The 17044-nt window shown below is 25.8% G+C and overlaps 1 protein-coding gene across 1 annotated transcript in view; it reads right to left on the bottom strand.

Annotated features, from left to right (window-relative positions):
• The window catches only part of LOC145248803 (uncharacterized), a 2668808-nt gene that overhangs the window by 546833 nt on the left and 2104931 nt on the right, over nucleotides 1-17044 (bottom strand). The gene's annotated exons all lie outside the window — the stretch shown is intronic.

Raw genomic sequence — 17044 nt, 5'->3', positions numbered from 1 at the left:
TGAGGAGCGAAGGGGAAATGGGGACCAGCTCCCCGGGGAGTAGGGGAGCTGGATAGTGACAATTGATATGAAGGGTTTCCCCTACATTGACCAAGGTCTTATACGTGGGGCTGCCCCCACATATGGTCTTTGCTTGTAGTATCTGTCGGATAGATACTACACTTTGATCTTGGCCAAAAAGCCAAGAAAAGCGGTATTTATTTGCTCCCCCACTGAGCAAATTAGACACAAGGCCGATTTTTAATGTGAGGAGTGAAGGGGAAATGGGGACCAAGGTCTTATATGTGGGGTCGCCCCCACATATGGTCTTTGCTTGTAGTATCTGCCGGAACAGATACTACAGTTTGATCTTGGCCAAAAGGCCAAGAAAAGCTTAAAAAGCTAAGAACAGCATCTATTAACAACAGACCTTTGATCTTAACCAAAAAGGCCAAGCACAAAAGTGTTACGGACAGACCGACGGAGTGACTTATAAAGTCGCTTGCACGCGACTAAAAATAGATTGACTTGCTAAAAGGATAATTTACTGCGTCCACTAGTCTCAAGCAGAAAACGATATGCATAATCAACTCCTTTTCATACACACAATTGCGCAACTTCTATTAACCTATACTACACTTTTATCCAAACTTGAAGACCGAGAAGTTTTTTTTAATTGAACTGAAAACCAACATTTATTCTTTTAAGATAAAAAGATTTTTGGAAACGAAATTTACAAAAATGCAGTTTATATATATATATATATATATATATATATATATTAGCTCTTTTTGGAAAATGGTAATTTCGATTCTTCCGAAAAAGTAGGAATGATGTAAATTGCAGAATATATAAGAAAATCACGTAGACTTTTGTAAGAATCTATTCATAGCAGAAAGTTCGGTTTATAATGGCACTATTCCTACATTTTCAACTTGAGAAAACAAAACCCTTTTAAAAAAGAAATCAATGTATCGAATAATTTTGACTCAAAATTGAAGATACAAACTTGTGTATCGAACTTTTTTGCATTCATTCACATAGACATAAGTACAAAAGGGTTGCAACCGCATACAACAATGCAGCATAATGCACTTATTGTCTGCAGATAATATATCAATAAGTCTTAAGCATATTGATGAGAAAAGTTTTTTTTTTACAGAGGAGTGTTTTTCATACATATCTTTATCACATAGAGGAACTCCTATAAAAATATGAATAAAAACAAAAATACATACTGGCAGGCCGGCACCCAGGATAAAAAGGGCCCCTCAACTCGTTTATACACCAGGCGGGAAAAGGTAAACAATGGTATAAACCTTCCTATCTCTGGAAACGGCACTCTAGTCATGGCAGAAGCCAACCAGGGTCAGCCATCAGACTTTGATAAAACAAGGTCCTGACCCACTCTCTATCCATCATTTGTAGCAACAACAAGAAAAAGCAGGAAAATAATAGACTTAAAAGCACGAATATGGTTTGTTGTGCAGTGAAAGGTACTTTTGTTTTTCTACTACTACTACTACTCAAAGTTTGAAAAATGGAGCAAGACATTAAATGAAATCCTGTCCGACAAGATCACAGAGACTGACTTCTCCAAAGAGAACATATATAATGTAGATAACTTCTAGAATTTTATCTATTTTTAATATATGAGAGATTGGAAAAGCCGAGAGGAATGCAGAAACCCGGAAAAGTGAAAGAAGAAACAAAAACAAACAGAGGAGGTAATATTGAGACAACGGTAACAAGTATCTATTAATTTTTATATTTTATTCATTTATTTATTTTTTAGATAAAAATAAATAATAATCACCAGCAAGCTAGGTTCTGATATGTTCAGGATAGTGTGAAGTCCTTGGATGGTAAAGGTTTTTTATTAATTTTGTGAAAAAAAAAAAAAATTTTGAGTGATATTCAAAATGGCGGAAAAAATTAGGTACATACAAACAGCATTTTTTAAAAATGTTTATTTTTGTACCACCAATTTGTATGGTATATATCTCACAATTAATCAAATTAATTGGAAGACCAGTCACGAAATTTTCAAGTGTCTAACAAATTAACATTAACAAATTATTAGCCATTAGCTATCATCTATTTGACTTCTGTAAGCGTATTTCACGTTATTATGTTCACATGCAACATTCCATCATTATAGATGCTTCTTTTAACAGTTGGTAAATGATAGTCATTAAATCTATCTATACATCTATAAAAGTGAGAATGTGTGTGTGTGTGTGTGTATGTGGGCACTTCTCAACCTATATACTCAACGAATTTTTGATCTGCAGACTTGAAATTTGGTATATAGGATATGCAGACACGTGGAAAACTTTTTAATTAATTTTCATCCAGAAAAACGAGCTGCTAAGGGGTCAAATTTGAAAAATTAGGAATTGGGGGGGGAGAGGTCATCAGATTTTTATCTGTTTGTCAACTGTTTCACGAGGTTTGAAAACACTTTTTAAAGATCACGGCAAGCTGGCGTAATGGTTATCGTACTTGACTTAGTGTCTTTGGTTTCTATTTCAGCTCAAGTATTTTTTTTTAGTTACAAGATGTGAACTGTTTAGAAAAAAAAAACATAAAACTCACATGCACATGTCTAAGTTTCTTTCCATTTCTTACTTCATTTTTATTAAGGAATTTTACATCATGTTTAATACCAGGCAACGCCGGGTATATCTTCATATCTATAAAAGTGAGAATGTGTGTGTGTGTGTGTGTGTGTGTGTGTGTGTGTGTGTGTGTGTGTGTGGACACTTTTCAACCTACATACTCAACAAATTTTTTATCTATAAACTTGAAATTTGGTATATAGGGTATTCAGACATGTAGAAAACTTTTTAATTTGTTTTTATCCAGAAGAAAAGGCTGCTAGAGGGTCAAAATTGAAAAGTTGGTTCTTGGGGGGGGGGCATCGGATTTTTATCTGTTTGTCAACTGTTTTACAACTGCACATGCGCTATGTGAAACATGACAGCTTCTTTATGTTAAACTAACTAAGTTTGAAAACACTTTTTAGAGAACGTGGCAAGCTGATCTAATGGTTATCGTACTTGACTTACTATCTTTAGGTTTTGGTTTCGATTTTAGCTCAAGTATTTTTTTTTCACTTTTAAGAAGTGAACTGCTTAGAAAAAAACATAATACTCACATACACATGTCTCAGTTTCTTTCCGTTTCTTACTTAATTTTTTTCAAAGGAATTTAACATTATGTTTAATACTTATGGTATTACTGTTAATAATAAATAAGAAATCTATATTAATTAAAATATAATATTTATGTGCATTTTACGACTGGGCGACGCCAGGAAGCCTGCTAGTACTTAAAGAAAATTGATGAAAACAGTCCACGATTAACCTAATTTTTAACCATTAAAAGAAAATAGATGAAAACGTGCCTGACAATGATTTGAGGAAACATATGGAACAAGAAATTATAGAATGAAATTATTTGTACCAAATCACATTTATACGATTGGAGAGTAAGACGACTCAACGGCGCAGCACATATGCTGAGCAGCAATCCACTAACTAGTAGTAATGGGATGATCCCAATATATTTTCTGATTCCGATACAATTACCAAATCCTCACACTACTACCCACAGAAAATTATGTTTAATACATATCTGAAAGTGCCTTTACAAAAAAAAAAAAAAAACAGTAAAGTGTCTTTACAAAAAAAATAAAGCCAATGAAAAAAGTGCCTTTACAAAAAAAAATAAAGCTAGTGAAAGGAATTCCATGTTTTTCTTAAACTGTTCACAAGTCACGCACACGTTTAAAAAGCTCATTTTGCAACGTCATGACGTCATAAGCACTCATAACCGTGCGGTTTTTCTTTTTAATGAAACTAAATGTAAATTCCAGGAGCAATGTTTCTTTCCAGAACTATCCATCTGTGGAACACAATACCACGCGATTGCTTTCTAGCTGACTATATGATATGGCCGTTTTCAAGTCTAATGTGGACAAGTTCCTGTTGAGTCGTCCTCTTAAATAAGTAAACACTACCCAAGCTCCACCATTACCGATAATCACGGTGTTGCCTCACTGGCCAACTAACACTCATTAACCCTTATTCTCCAGTGATTTTCAAGCCTTGATAAAGCAATAGCCTACCCTAATAAAAGAAAGAAAGAAAGTACAATTTCAGTAGATTCATCAGAATACATTCTGTGGAATTACTTGTAAATGAAGCATAAAGATGCTACTCTGTGACAATACGATCTACCATAGCACAAACACACACATGCCTACTAGACACTATCCTTGAGTTCCTAAGGTCTCTCTGTATAGGGGTTTGCCAGAACAACCTGGCATGAGGATACGTTTTCCGAGAAGTAAACCCTGACCAAATATTCAAAATCACATAGTATTCGCTGCTCAAATAATATCTCCTCACTATGGCTAACTTACATTAGCTTTTACGAGGAATAGTGCATCTTCTCCAAGTGATGTTACTTCAAGTAATAACACAAAGCTGGATACTTCACCAGACTAGATAAATTGTTGTCCTGGAATCCAGTAAGATCAAGAAACCAAAACGAAAGATATACTACAACATATGAAATTGGTTAATTGGGAAGAGGAAAATTATGTTCTCAGTTTCTTTACTAACTCAGTGTTTGAGAGATAAAGAACGTTAATGGAACATTCGAATATCTATGTATCTCATATAGAGTTCAAGTGTTAGCCCCAGGTAGTGGGCCCCTTGATTTCTGAGAACTTCGACTCAAGTAAAATAAAACAAAGAGAGAAACACACACGCACGTGCGCGCGCGCACACACACACGCAACTTCCTGATTACTAATAAAAACATCTGTTTCAATCGCACAAATCAATAATGAATCATTTATTCATTTTTTATTTTCTATTTATTGTTTTTTTTGTCCTTTCCGTTATTCCTTTCTTGTCCAACGTTTCCACATGTCAGACTCACAAAGCATAAATGTGTCTTTCAAATTCGTGACCACCCCCACCATGTTTATGCCCACCATGTTTGGTACTGCCGCATCGTTCAGTCCCAGTAGAATTGGCATTCTGTCTGGGACACATGATGCAAATTTCAAGAACAGCAAAGGTACAGAATAGCCAACACTCGATAACTCATAAACAAAAAGCAAAGAAAAACACATTATTTATATAAAATGCATTATAATATTCTCGAACCAGTCTAATTTTAACATTTATAACATTTTTATTTCATATTTTTTATTCTATAAAATCTGTCTTATCGAAAATCGAATTTAATGGAGTCCATTAATTGTAAGCATCGATTGCTGATAGAACAGATGTTATAGAAAAAAGTATGAAATAAAAGATATTACAAACCTTAAAACTAAATGGGTTAGGTAACAAATTTCATTTTAATGCATTTTATGTCAATTATGTGTTGTCTTTTGGAGGATTAATGAGTTATAGAGTGTTAACTATTCAATATTTTCTCATGAAGATCCAATAAAAATGTTCACTAGTGATGTGCTAACACATCTAACTCTGTGGTGTGCTAAAGTATTTATGAGTTCTTTTGTAATACTGACCAGTGGTGTGTTAATACATCTAATTCTGTCGTGTGTTAAAGTTTTAAATATCTGAAAAGAATGTAATAGCTCCAAAGAAAAAAGTTGTCAAGATTAAACATCTCTTTATATTTTATCATAATTTCTCACTCATTATGAGTTTGCACGCGAGTCAAAGCCAGTGATTGTTCACTAGTAAAAAATAAAACGAATCTGAGTTACAACAAGTCTTCCCACACAATAAAATCAAAATGAACTGCATAAAAGTGAAGATTAACAAAATCAAGAAATACAGTAAATGTAGGCCGAAATAATTCTACATTCTTTTAGAAGATTATAAACATTCCAAAGTTCTTTGGTTTGCCTTTAAGAATATTAATTTATTTTTAATTTAATTGTCGGTTTTTTAAATTCTATTTAAATGGCAAATATTCTTTAATATTAAAATGCAGATGAGAATAATTTTATCAAAGATATCAATAAAATTATGTTCCAGTCAACAACGAACTATGAGTCCCATTTTAATATTTAGCACTAAAAATTATTAAATATTTAATTATTAAATATAAGCATAAAATTGTGTAATATAAACATAGAAATTATGTAAAGTAAGCATTAACAACTGTGTAATATAAGCATTAAAATAATGTAATATAAGCATTAAAATAATGTAATATAAGCATTAAAAATTGTGTAATATAATCATTAAAATGATGTAATATAAGAAGTAAAAATTTATTTAATATACACAAGTTTATTTTAGTCAATTTGTCTCTCAAATTTTTCTTTCCATTAACAATCATCAGACGAAAATTGATCTGATGAGTCTGATGAGTCTTTGTTGAAAGATATTATGAGACAAATTGCTCGAAATAACCCACTTATATTAAAAATATCTTATTCATCAAACACTTATTAAAATATTAGATCAATTTATTTTTGAATATTTCTTTCTTATTTATTATTGGGTTTTGAGACAAAGAAAAAAGAAAAAGAAAACAATGTTTGTTTACAGTGAAAGTGATAACAAAAAAAAAATATGATAAAAGAAAGGAAAAATCAACATAATATGAGAATAAAATAAATTCCCAAATAGAATACAAAAACAACAAAATCTCAAAACATGACAAACACGAACAAAAGCAAAACAAAAGAAATTTGAATAAAAAAACAAAAACTATGATATAAAGGACAAAAAAATTATTTCCAGATATAAATAGAACAAAAATTTGATAAATTAAACAAAAAGAATTAATCTAAATGGCATAAAACGAACAAAACATTCCCCCCAAATAATATAAATAGAAACAAAGGTGATAAAAAGAACAAATATCCATAAATGTGATAAAAAATAAAAGCACAAAATTGCTCTAAATGTCATCCAACAAAAAAAAAATCCATAGATATGATAAAAACAAAAACAAAAAACAAAATTATCCTAAATGTCATAAAAAGAACCAAAATCTTATAAATATGATAAAAAAAACAAACAAAAAAATACACCTAACGTCTATACATGTCCACTATATATATACAAAACGATATAAATAAAATAATGTAAGAATGGAGAATGGTTAAACTGTTAAGACCAGGCACCATACTGCACTTTTCCATAGTCTGAAAAACACTTCATAAAAAAGCATCATAGCATGACGATAATGTTCAATAAAGCAAACACATTATCACAATATGCTTAAACATAAACAAGTTTTATGAAGAGAAAATGAAAATTGACGATTTTAAGAAAATATTCTCAAAACAGATAATATTATGCTAAACATGTTTTAAAATTAAATGATTGAATATTTATTAGTTCAATCTATATTGTTATTGCAGTAATGTGATAAAATTTGGAAATTTATACGGCATACTTTAAAATTAAACCTCCATCATTTGAAATCAAAGAGGAAAAGTGAAGGAGATATAGAAGTATCTCCTGCTATATGTTTAAGAAAGGAAGGAGTATTCTTAAAATTATTTAAAAGCAAATTAAATTTTTATTTCATTGATATAACAGGTACAAAGTCGAAAATTCATATTTTTTCCTTAATTTAGGAGCACAATTGAACCATTATACTTGACATTTGCCTTTAAACTTGTAGTGTGTCCACCCTACGGATAATAATGAACTCTTCCACTTATTATAAAGACAGAGAATATGTCTCAGTGTTAGCACACGGTTCATTTATTTTTGTATATAAAATGTTTATTCTCCGACTCCCCACATTATTGTCATATTGAATTTTAAGTAGGTTATTTATTGCGTATTTTTGTTTTGGTGAAGGAGTCTGGTTAAGTTAACCAATATTAGTTAGGTGAAAATTATCTCCCATCCCCCAATTTTGGCCTTGTGTAATATTTAATACTCATTTAATATTTGTACTAAATATTTTTTATAAATATTAAGTACACAATTATGCACGAGTTGTATACCCGTGGCAGTCAAACTGATGTATATCCACACTCTTCTTTTGTTGTATTAGTTTTTTTGTCCAGATATTTTACGTCCTCTAATTACCGAGGTGCGTTTTTCTTTCGGACTCTTATGAGGTCACGAGAAAACTTTAATTAAAGCCAAAAGTTACTTTATATTTGATAGTTTAATAGCTTTTAAATAACTTTTTATTTTAATGGAACATGAAGCCACTTCATGTAAGGAGCACAGGACATGAAGCCACTTTATATAAGGAGCAAAAAATACTACTTCAAGATCAAAACTAGTCAATGATATATATCTATATGGATAGATTCCGGCCCAGAAAACAGCAATTCTTCCTCTTTTGTCAAAAACATCGCTCAGGGATTATGAAGAATAAAGGAAAAAATAAGGGAAACGAGAGTTACAAGACTGTCGAAAGTAAACAAAGGTCAGTTTTATTTTATTCTTCTTATGAATTTCAAAGGCAATGATGCAAATATTATGCCAAACATTTTTTTTTTTTTAAATTTTTATTCATCACAAATTTATCCAAATGCCCCAGCATCATGATATTCTGCTTAACATCCATTTTATATGCAGGCATATGTTAAGTGGGTTTTAGAACTAACCTATCTCTGGACAAGACTCCATCCACTAATTCAATAACACTTAATTCATCATTTCAATCAAAATGACCATAAAAACATTAAGTGCTTCTATATTATAATAACAAAAAAAAATATTGAATTTCAAATGAACCAAATGGTACCTACATAATTACCAAGTCTCAAGTAGTAACATATCCAAAAAATTACGAAAAACGATAAGATACACAAATAATTATTAATTAAAACAGAAATTTGTGGAATGAAACGAAATCACTATGTTAGAGTTACTAAAAAAAAAGATAAGTTGACAGGAGAGATAATTAAGTTCTGTTGCTTATGTCAAAATGTCGGACAAATTTTATTCCTCATCTAAGCTTTATCGAAAACTGTTTTTCATTAATTATTATTTTTCTAGCTTATTGTTTCTGTAAGTTTTGGATATGTAACTATTTGCGACGTGATGTAGGTACAATCTTTTTTTGTTTGAAATTCAATATTTTTATGTTATTTTAATATAGAAGCACCCAACATTGTTTCCTTTTCTGCACACTTCTCTATATATTGTCCAGATTTAATATTTCTCTGAGCTCACAGATCCAAGCCTACTTCTAAGACTCATATTACACATCTCATATAATTCTCATAGTTCTCTCCATGCAATGCATGTCTTCACACCTCACTGGCCAAGCATCGCTTCTATACATCATCAAACTGCATGGACATACTTGATAATATTTCGTAATTCTAAAATTATTTTGAAATCTTAAAACAAGCATATATAATGTAATTACTTGTTTTTACGTTTAAAGGCAAAGGTCAATTATTATTGGTTTATTTGTTCTGCTAAAAGGAAAACAATCTTTTTACATGATATTAGTACATCCAAGACCTAAATGTTTTACTAAACTTTTATTAAAAGAGAAGAACTTGAAAGATAGATATGTTTTCATTGGTTTATTTGTCAATTTATATATTTTTACATGTGCTTTTTCCTGCACTTATACTTTGATCAGTAAGCCTACTGGTATAAGCAAAATGTTTCACACAAAGTCAGATTAATCTGAGTGGAAAAACAGCGCTTTTCAATGATCAGGGTCATTTAAAAATTGCTCTCCCTCCTTTTCTCTCTATCTCTTTAACATTGTCACCAATAAGGCGGCACCACAAGAGATGAGATTAAGCAAAAGCAAGAACAAATGCAATAAATATATTTGTCTTTTTATGACCTTGATTAGAGGAAAGTTGTGTATTACCTCCCCTGTTGTCTTTTTCATCTTCTGAACGATTTTCTTTAATTCATAAAATAAAAAAATAATTCAAATATTTAAAAATAATTCTTATAAAAATGATATTTTAGAATATTTTACTTCCTAAAAATTAATCAGATATTATTTTGGATTTGATATTCATTGAGTACCAGAACATGAGTGTATATTTTTAAGGTATTTTTCTTGATTTGTTTGTATTTCCTTAAAGTAAATATTAGTATATGAAATAAAGTATAAAGAAAAACGATTTATAATAGTTAAATCTGTTTAAAATTATTTTAGTAAAGATAATGAAAACATTTCAATTATTCCTATTTTATTTATTTTCCTATAATCAATCGAGTTATCTAATTCAACCAATTTATGGTCCAAAATCAGAGGACCAAACAAGTTTTGCTTAAGTTTCTTTATTAGTTTATCAATTGTTCTTATTAAGAATTGTACACTTTTTGATATTTTGAATAACAGGGGAGATAACCTTGTTGTTATATTTTAGCTATTGAAGTTTCTCTATAACAGTCAATGGTGTAAATATTTAATATATGAATTAATAATAATAACTGCTACTGTATTTAAATATCATGCTCCTGGATAAAAAAAAAATATATATTATTATATTAGCTTCAATTATGAGAAAATTAGGGAACAGAAAAAACACACTATTTTAAATTTTTTCTGTGGGGTGTTTTTATGGAGAAGGGGGGGTCTTTTTTTTTGCTTCAGATCAGATGTTAGTAGTAAAAATTTAAATAAATAAAGAAAGAATTAAATAAATTTTCCTCCTTGTAACCTGCTGTGTTGAAAAAAAAAAAAAGATAAAAAAATAAAAGATAAAAAGAACAGACTGAAGACATTGTAAAGACAGTCACAGATTAAGATTTCTTTTTCCTTTTAGGGATGAATGACCCCAAATTTGACAGTCAAAGACAAACACACTACAAAACACGTTTTTGGTTTCGGAACGATATGACAACACAAAACCAGACAAGCAGAAAATATTGGAAGCAAAAAGACAAGTAAATAAATGAAATCCAACATTGAATTTTTGATAAGATCAATTACAATGAAAATTGCCTCTTGGCAGGAGTTTTTCTTTTGGAGCAGAGGGGATTTGGAGTATATTCAATACAACAATAGCAATAATAATAATAATAATAATAATAATAATAATAATAATAATAATAATAATAGTGAAATAAGAAAGAAAAAAGGGGTCTAAATAAATACAGAAATTTCTTTTGAAACTAACAGCAACATATAAAGCAGCGCGAGTCAGGAAAAAATCTTGTATGATCTCTAAATAACTTCCAACCGTTTAGAAGATGAGGTAAGACAGTATCCCAAGACATAGAGGAATAAAAAACAGAAAATAAAACTTTCAAAACAAATGAAATGATATAGAAAAAAAAGAGAAAAGAAAGGAAACTATTAGAGATTGTCCAATAGTTATTTTGCCAGATCAATATATATATATATATATATATATATATATATATATATATATATATATACACGCACACAGACATTATATATATATATATATATATATATATATATATATATATATATATATATATACGCACACAAACACACACATTATATATATATATATATATATATATATATATATATATATATATATATATATATAAGGTACAAAGTAGGGAAAAAGTGTACACAAAATAATGTGTAAATAATACATGACAAAACTCAAACATAAATTCTGCAATATATACATATTATCTATATATATATGGATGAAACATAAATATATTTTATCATCTACCTACATTATATACACACAGATAAATATGAAATACACAAGTATATAAACGTACAAATACATTAAATACACAAAAAATCACATACACTATCCACATATATATAAATATACACATAAATTATATACATTTGAACATTTACATAAACTATATGCATATATAAAAAGTAACATACATATACATTATATAATTATAGATAAAAGCATACACATACACTATTCATATATATGAACATGCACATCCTGTATACATAGATAAATATAAACATACACATTATATAAATATAAAATACATTATATACTTATATAGATTACACGCACATACGTATATGAAAACACACACACACATGTATACATATATATATATATATATATATACATGATACACATATACAAAAAAAAATTGTATACGTTAACTACATATATATATATATATATATATATATTACATTAATATATATAAAAATATATAACCGTATATATATAAATTACATACATATATAAACATATATATACACATTACATATAGATATATAACACATTATATACATATACATATATATATATATACATTACATAAATATATATACACACATTACATACACACATATATATATACACATTACATACATATATAAACATATATATATACACATTACATACATATACAAGCGGATATATATTCATTACATACATAAATATATGTATACATTACATACATATACATATATACATTATATACCTATATACAAATAAACATACATATAATCATGCAACAATATATATGTAAAGATACATACATATAGATTATATATACATTGCATACATATGTATAAACATCTATATACATTACATACATATAAATATCCATATATATTACATAAATATATATATATATAAACATTCATATACATTACATATCTAGATATATATATAAACATTCATATACATAACATACATATATATATAAACATTCATATACATTACATAAATATATATATATACATTCATATACATTACATACATATACATAAACATTCATATGCATTACATATATATATATATATATACATAAATATTTATATACGTTACATACATATAAACATTCATATGCATTACATACATATATATATATATACACAAATATTTATATACATTATAAATATATATAAATATTTATATACATTATATACATATATACAAATATTTATATACATTACATACATATATACAAATATTTATATACATTACATACATATATACATATATATAAATATTTATATACATTACATACATATATACATATATATAAATATTTATATACATTACATACATATATACATATATATAAATATTTATATACATTACATACATATATACATATATATAAATATTTATATACATTACATACATACATATATATATATAAATATTTATATACATTACATACATACATATATAAATATTTATATGCATACATATATCAATATCTATATACATTAGATACATACATATATCAATATACATTACATGCATACATATATAAATATTATTATACATTACATACATATATATAGTCATATACATTACATATATATACATTATATTTATATATATATATATACATTCATATACATTACATATATATATACATTACATTTATATATATATATATATATACATTCATATACATTACATATATATATATACATTACATTTTTATATATATATATATATATACATTACATAATATATTCATATACATTACATATATATATGTATTCATATACATTACATAGATAAATATATATATATATTCATATACATTACACATATATGATGATGATGATGATTGCAACGTCTTCTCAGACGAGTGCCACTCCCTCAGACATTTAAAATCAATGAGCCCAAATGTCTGCGGGTACTGGTCTTCCGCTTTATGGTTTTTTTAAATAAGAGATTTGCTTCTAGAAAGGTTGCCTTCACCACGGCTTACGGGAGCCCTCTTTACCCCAATACACATATGCACGCACACAAATATACATGGTGCTAGTTGGCCGTTGACCCAGATAAAGAGTTCATTCGCCCTTTGGAAGGTCTTGTTTTTAATCCTTCAGGATTACACACACATATATATATATTCAGATACATTACATATATATATATATATATTCATATACATTACATATATATATATATTTATATACATTACATATATATATTTATACACATTAAATATATATTTATATCCATTACATATATATATAACTATTTATATACATTACATATATACATATTTATATACATTACATATATATATTTATACACATTAAATATATATTTATATACATTACATATATATATATAAATATTTATATACATTACATATATATATATTTATATACATTACATATATATATATTTATATACATCACATATATATATATATTTATATAGATTACATAGATATATAATATTTCTATACATTAAATGCCTATATATATATTTATACATTACTTACACACACATATATATATATCCTACATATATACAAATATATATATATATATAAATCCTACATGCATATATATATATATCCTACATACATATATATATATATCCTACATACATATATATATATATATCCTACATATATATATATATCCTACATATATATATATATCCTACATATATATATATATATATATATATATATATATATATATATATATATATATATATATATATATATCCTACATACATATATATATATATATCCTACATATATATATATATATATATATATATATATATATATATATCCTACATACATATATATATATCCTACATACATATCCTACATACATATATATATATATCCTACATACATATATATATGTATGTAGGATATGTATGTAGGATATGTATGTAGGATATGTATATATGTATGTGGGATATATATATATCTATATATCTATATATATGTATGTAGGATATATATATATATATGTATGTAGGATATATATATATATATATATATATATATATATCCTACATACATATATATATATATCCTACATACATACATATATATATATATCCTACATACATACATATATATATATATATATATATCCTACATACATATATATATATATATATCCTACATACATATATATATATATATATCCTACATACATATATATATATATATATATCCTACATACATATATATATATATATATATATCCTACATACATACATATATATATATCCTACATACATACATATATATATATCCTACATACATACATATCCTACATACATACATATATATATATATATATATCCTACATACATACATATATATATATCCTACATACATATATATATATATATATATATCCTACATACATGTATATGTATATCATACATACATACATATATATATCATACATACATATATATATCCTACATACATACATATATATCCTACATACATACATATATCCTACATACATACATATATCCTACATACATATATATATATATATATATATATATATATCCTACATACATGTATATGTATATCATACATACATACATATATATATCATACATACATATATATATATATCCTACATACATACATATATCCTACATACATACATATATCCTACATACATATATATATATATATATATATCCTACATACATGTATATATATATATATATCCTACATACATATATATATATCCTACATACATATATACATATATATCCTACATATATATATATATATATATCCTACATATATATATCCTACACATATATATATATATACATCCTACATACATATATATATATATATCCTACATACATATATATATAAATATTCTACATACATATATATATATCCTACATACACATATATATATCCTACATACACATATATATATATATCCTACATACACATATATATATATCCTACATACATATATATATATATATATATTCTACATACATATATATATATATCCTACATACATATATATATCCTACATACATATATATATATATCCTACATACATATATATATATATCCTACATACATATATATATATATCCTACATACATATATATATATATCCTACATACATATATATATATATACCCTACATACATATATATATATATATATACCCTACATACATATATATATATATATCCTACATACATATATATATATATATCCTACATACATATATATATATATATCCTACATACATATATATATATATCCTACATACATATATATATATATCCTACATACATATATATATATATCCTACATACATATATATATCCTACATACATATATATATCCTACATACATATATATATATATATATATCCTACATACATATATATATATATATCCTACATACATATATATATATATCCTACATACATATATATATATATATCCTACATACATATATATATATATATCCTACATACATATATATATATATATCCTACATACATATATATATATATATCCTACATACATATATATATATATATACCCTACATACATATATATATATATATCCTACATACATATATATATATATATCCTACATACATATATATATATATATCCTACATACATATATATATATATCCTACATACATATATATATATATACCCTACATACATATATATATATATATATACCCTACATACATATATATATATATATCCTACATACATATATATATATATATCCTACATACATATATATATATATATCCTACATACATATATATATATATCCTACATACATATATATATATATATCCTACATACATATATATATATATCCTACATACATATATATATCCTACATACATATATATATATATATATATCCTACATACATATATATATATATCCTACATACATATATATATATATCCTACATACATATATATATTAATATATAAACCTACATACATATATATATATATATCCTACATACATATATATATATATCCTACATACATATATATATATATCCTACATACATATATATATATATCCTACATACATATATATATATCCTACATACATATATATATATATATCCTACATACATATATATATATATATCCTACATACATATATATATATATCCTACATACATATATATATATATATCCTACATACATATATATATATATATCCTACATACATATATATATATATATCACATACATATATATATATATATATATATATATATATATAACTACATACATATATATATCCTACATACATATATATATATATATATATATCCTACATACATATATTATATCCTACATACATATATATATATCATACATATCTATATATCTTACATACATATATATATATATATATATCATACA

This window comes from Euprymna scolopes, chromosome 27 (assembly GCF_053919585.1).
Source record: "Euprymna scolopes isolate OS-2025 chromosome 27, ASM5391958v1, whole genome shotgun sequence".
NCBI classification, from domain to species: Eukaryota; Metazoa; Mollusca; class Cephalopoda; order Sepiida; family Sepiolidae; genus Euprymna; species Euprymna scolopes.
This window is presented reverse-complemented; position numbering and strand designations above follow the sequence as displayed.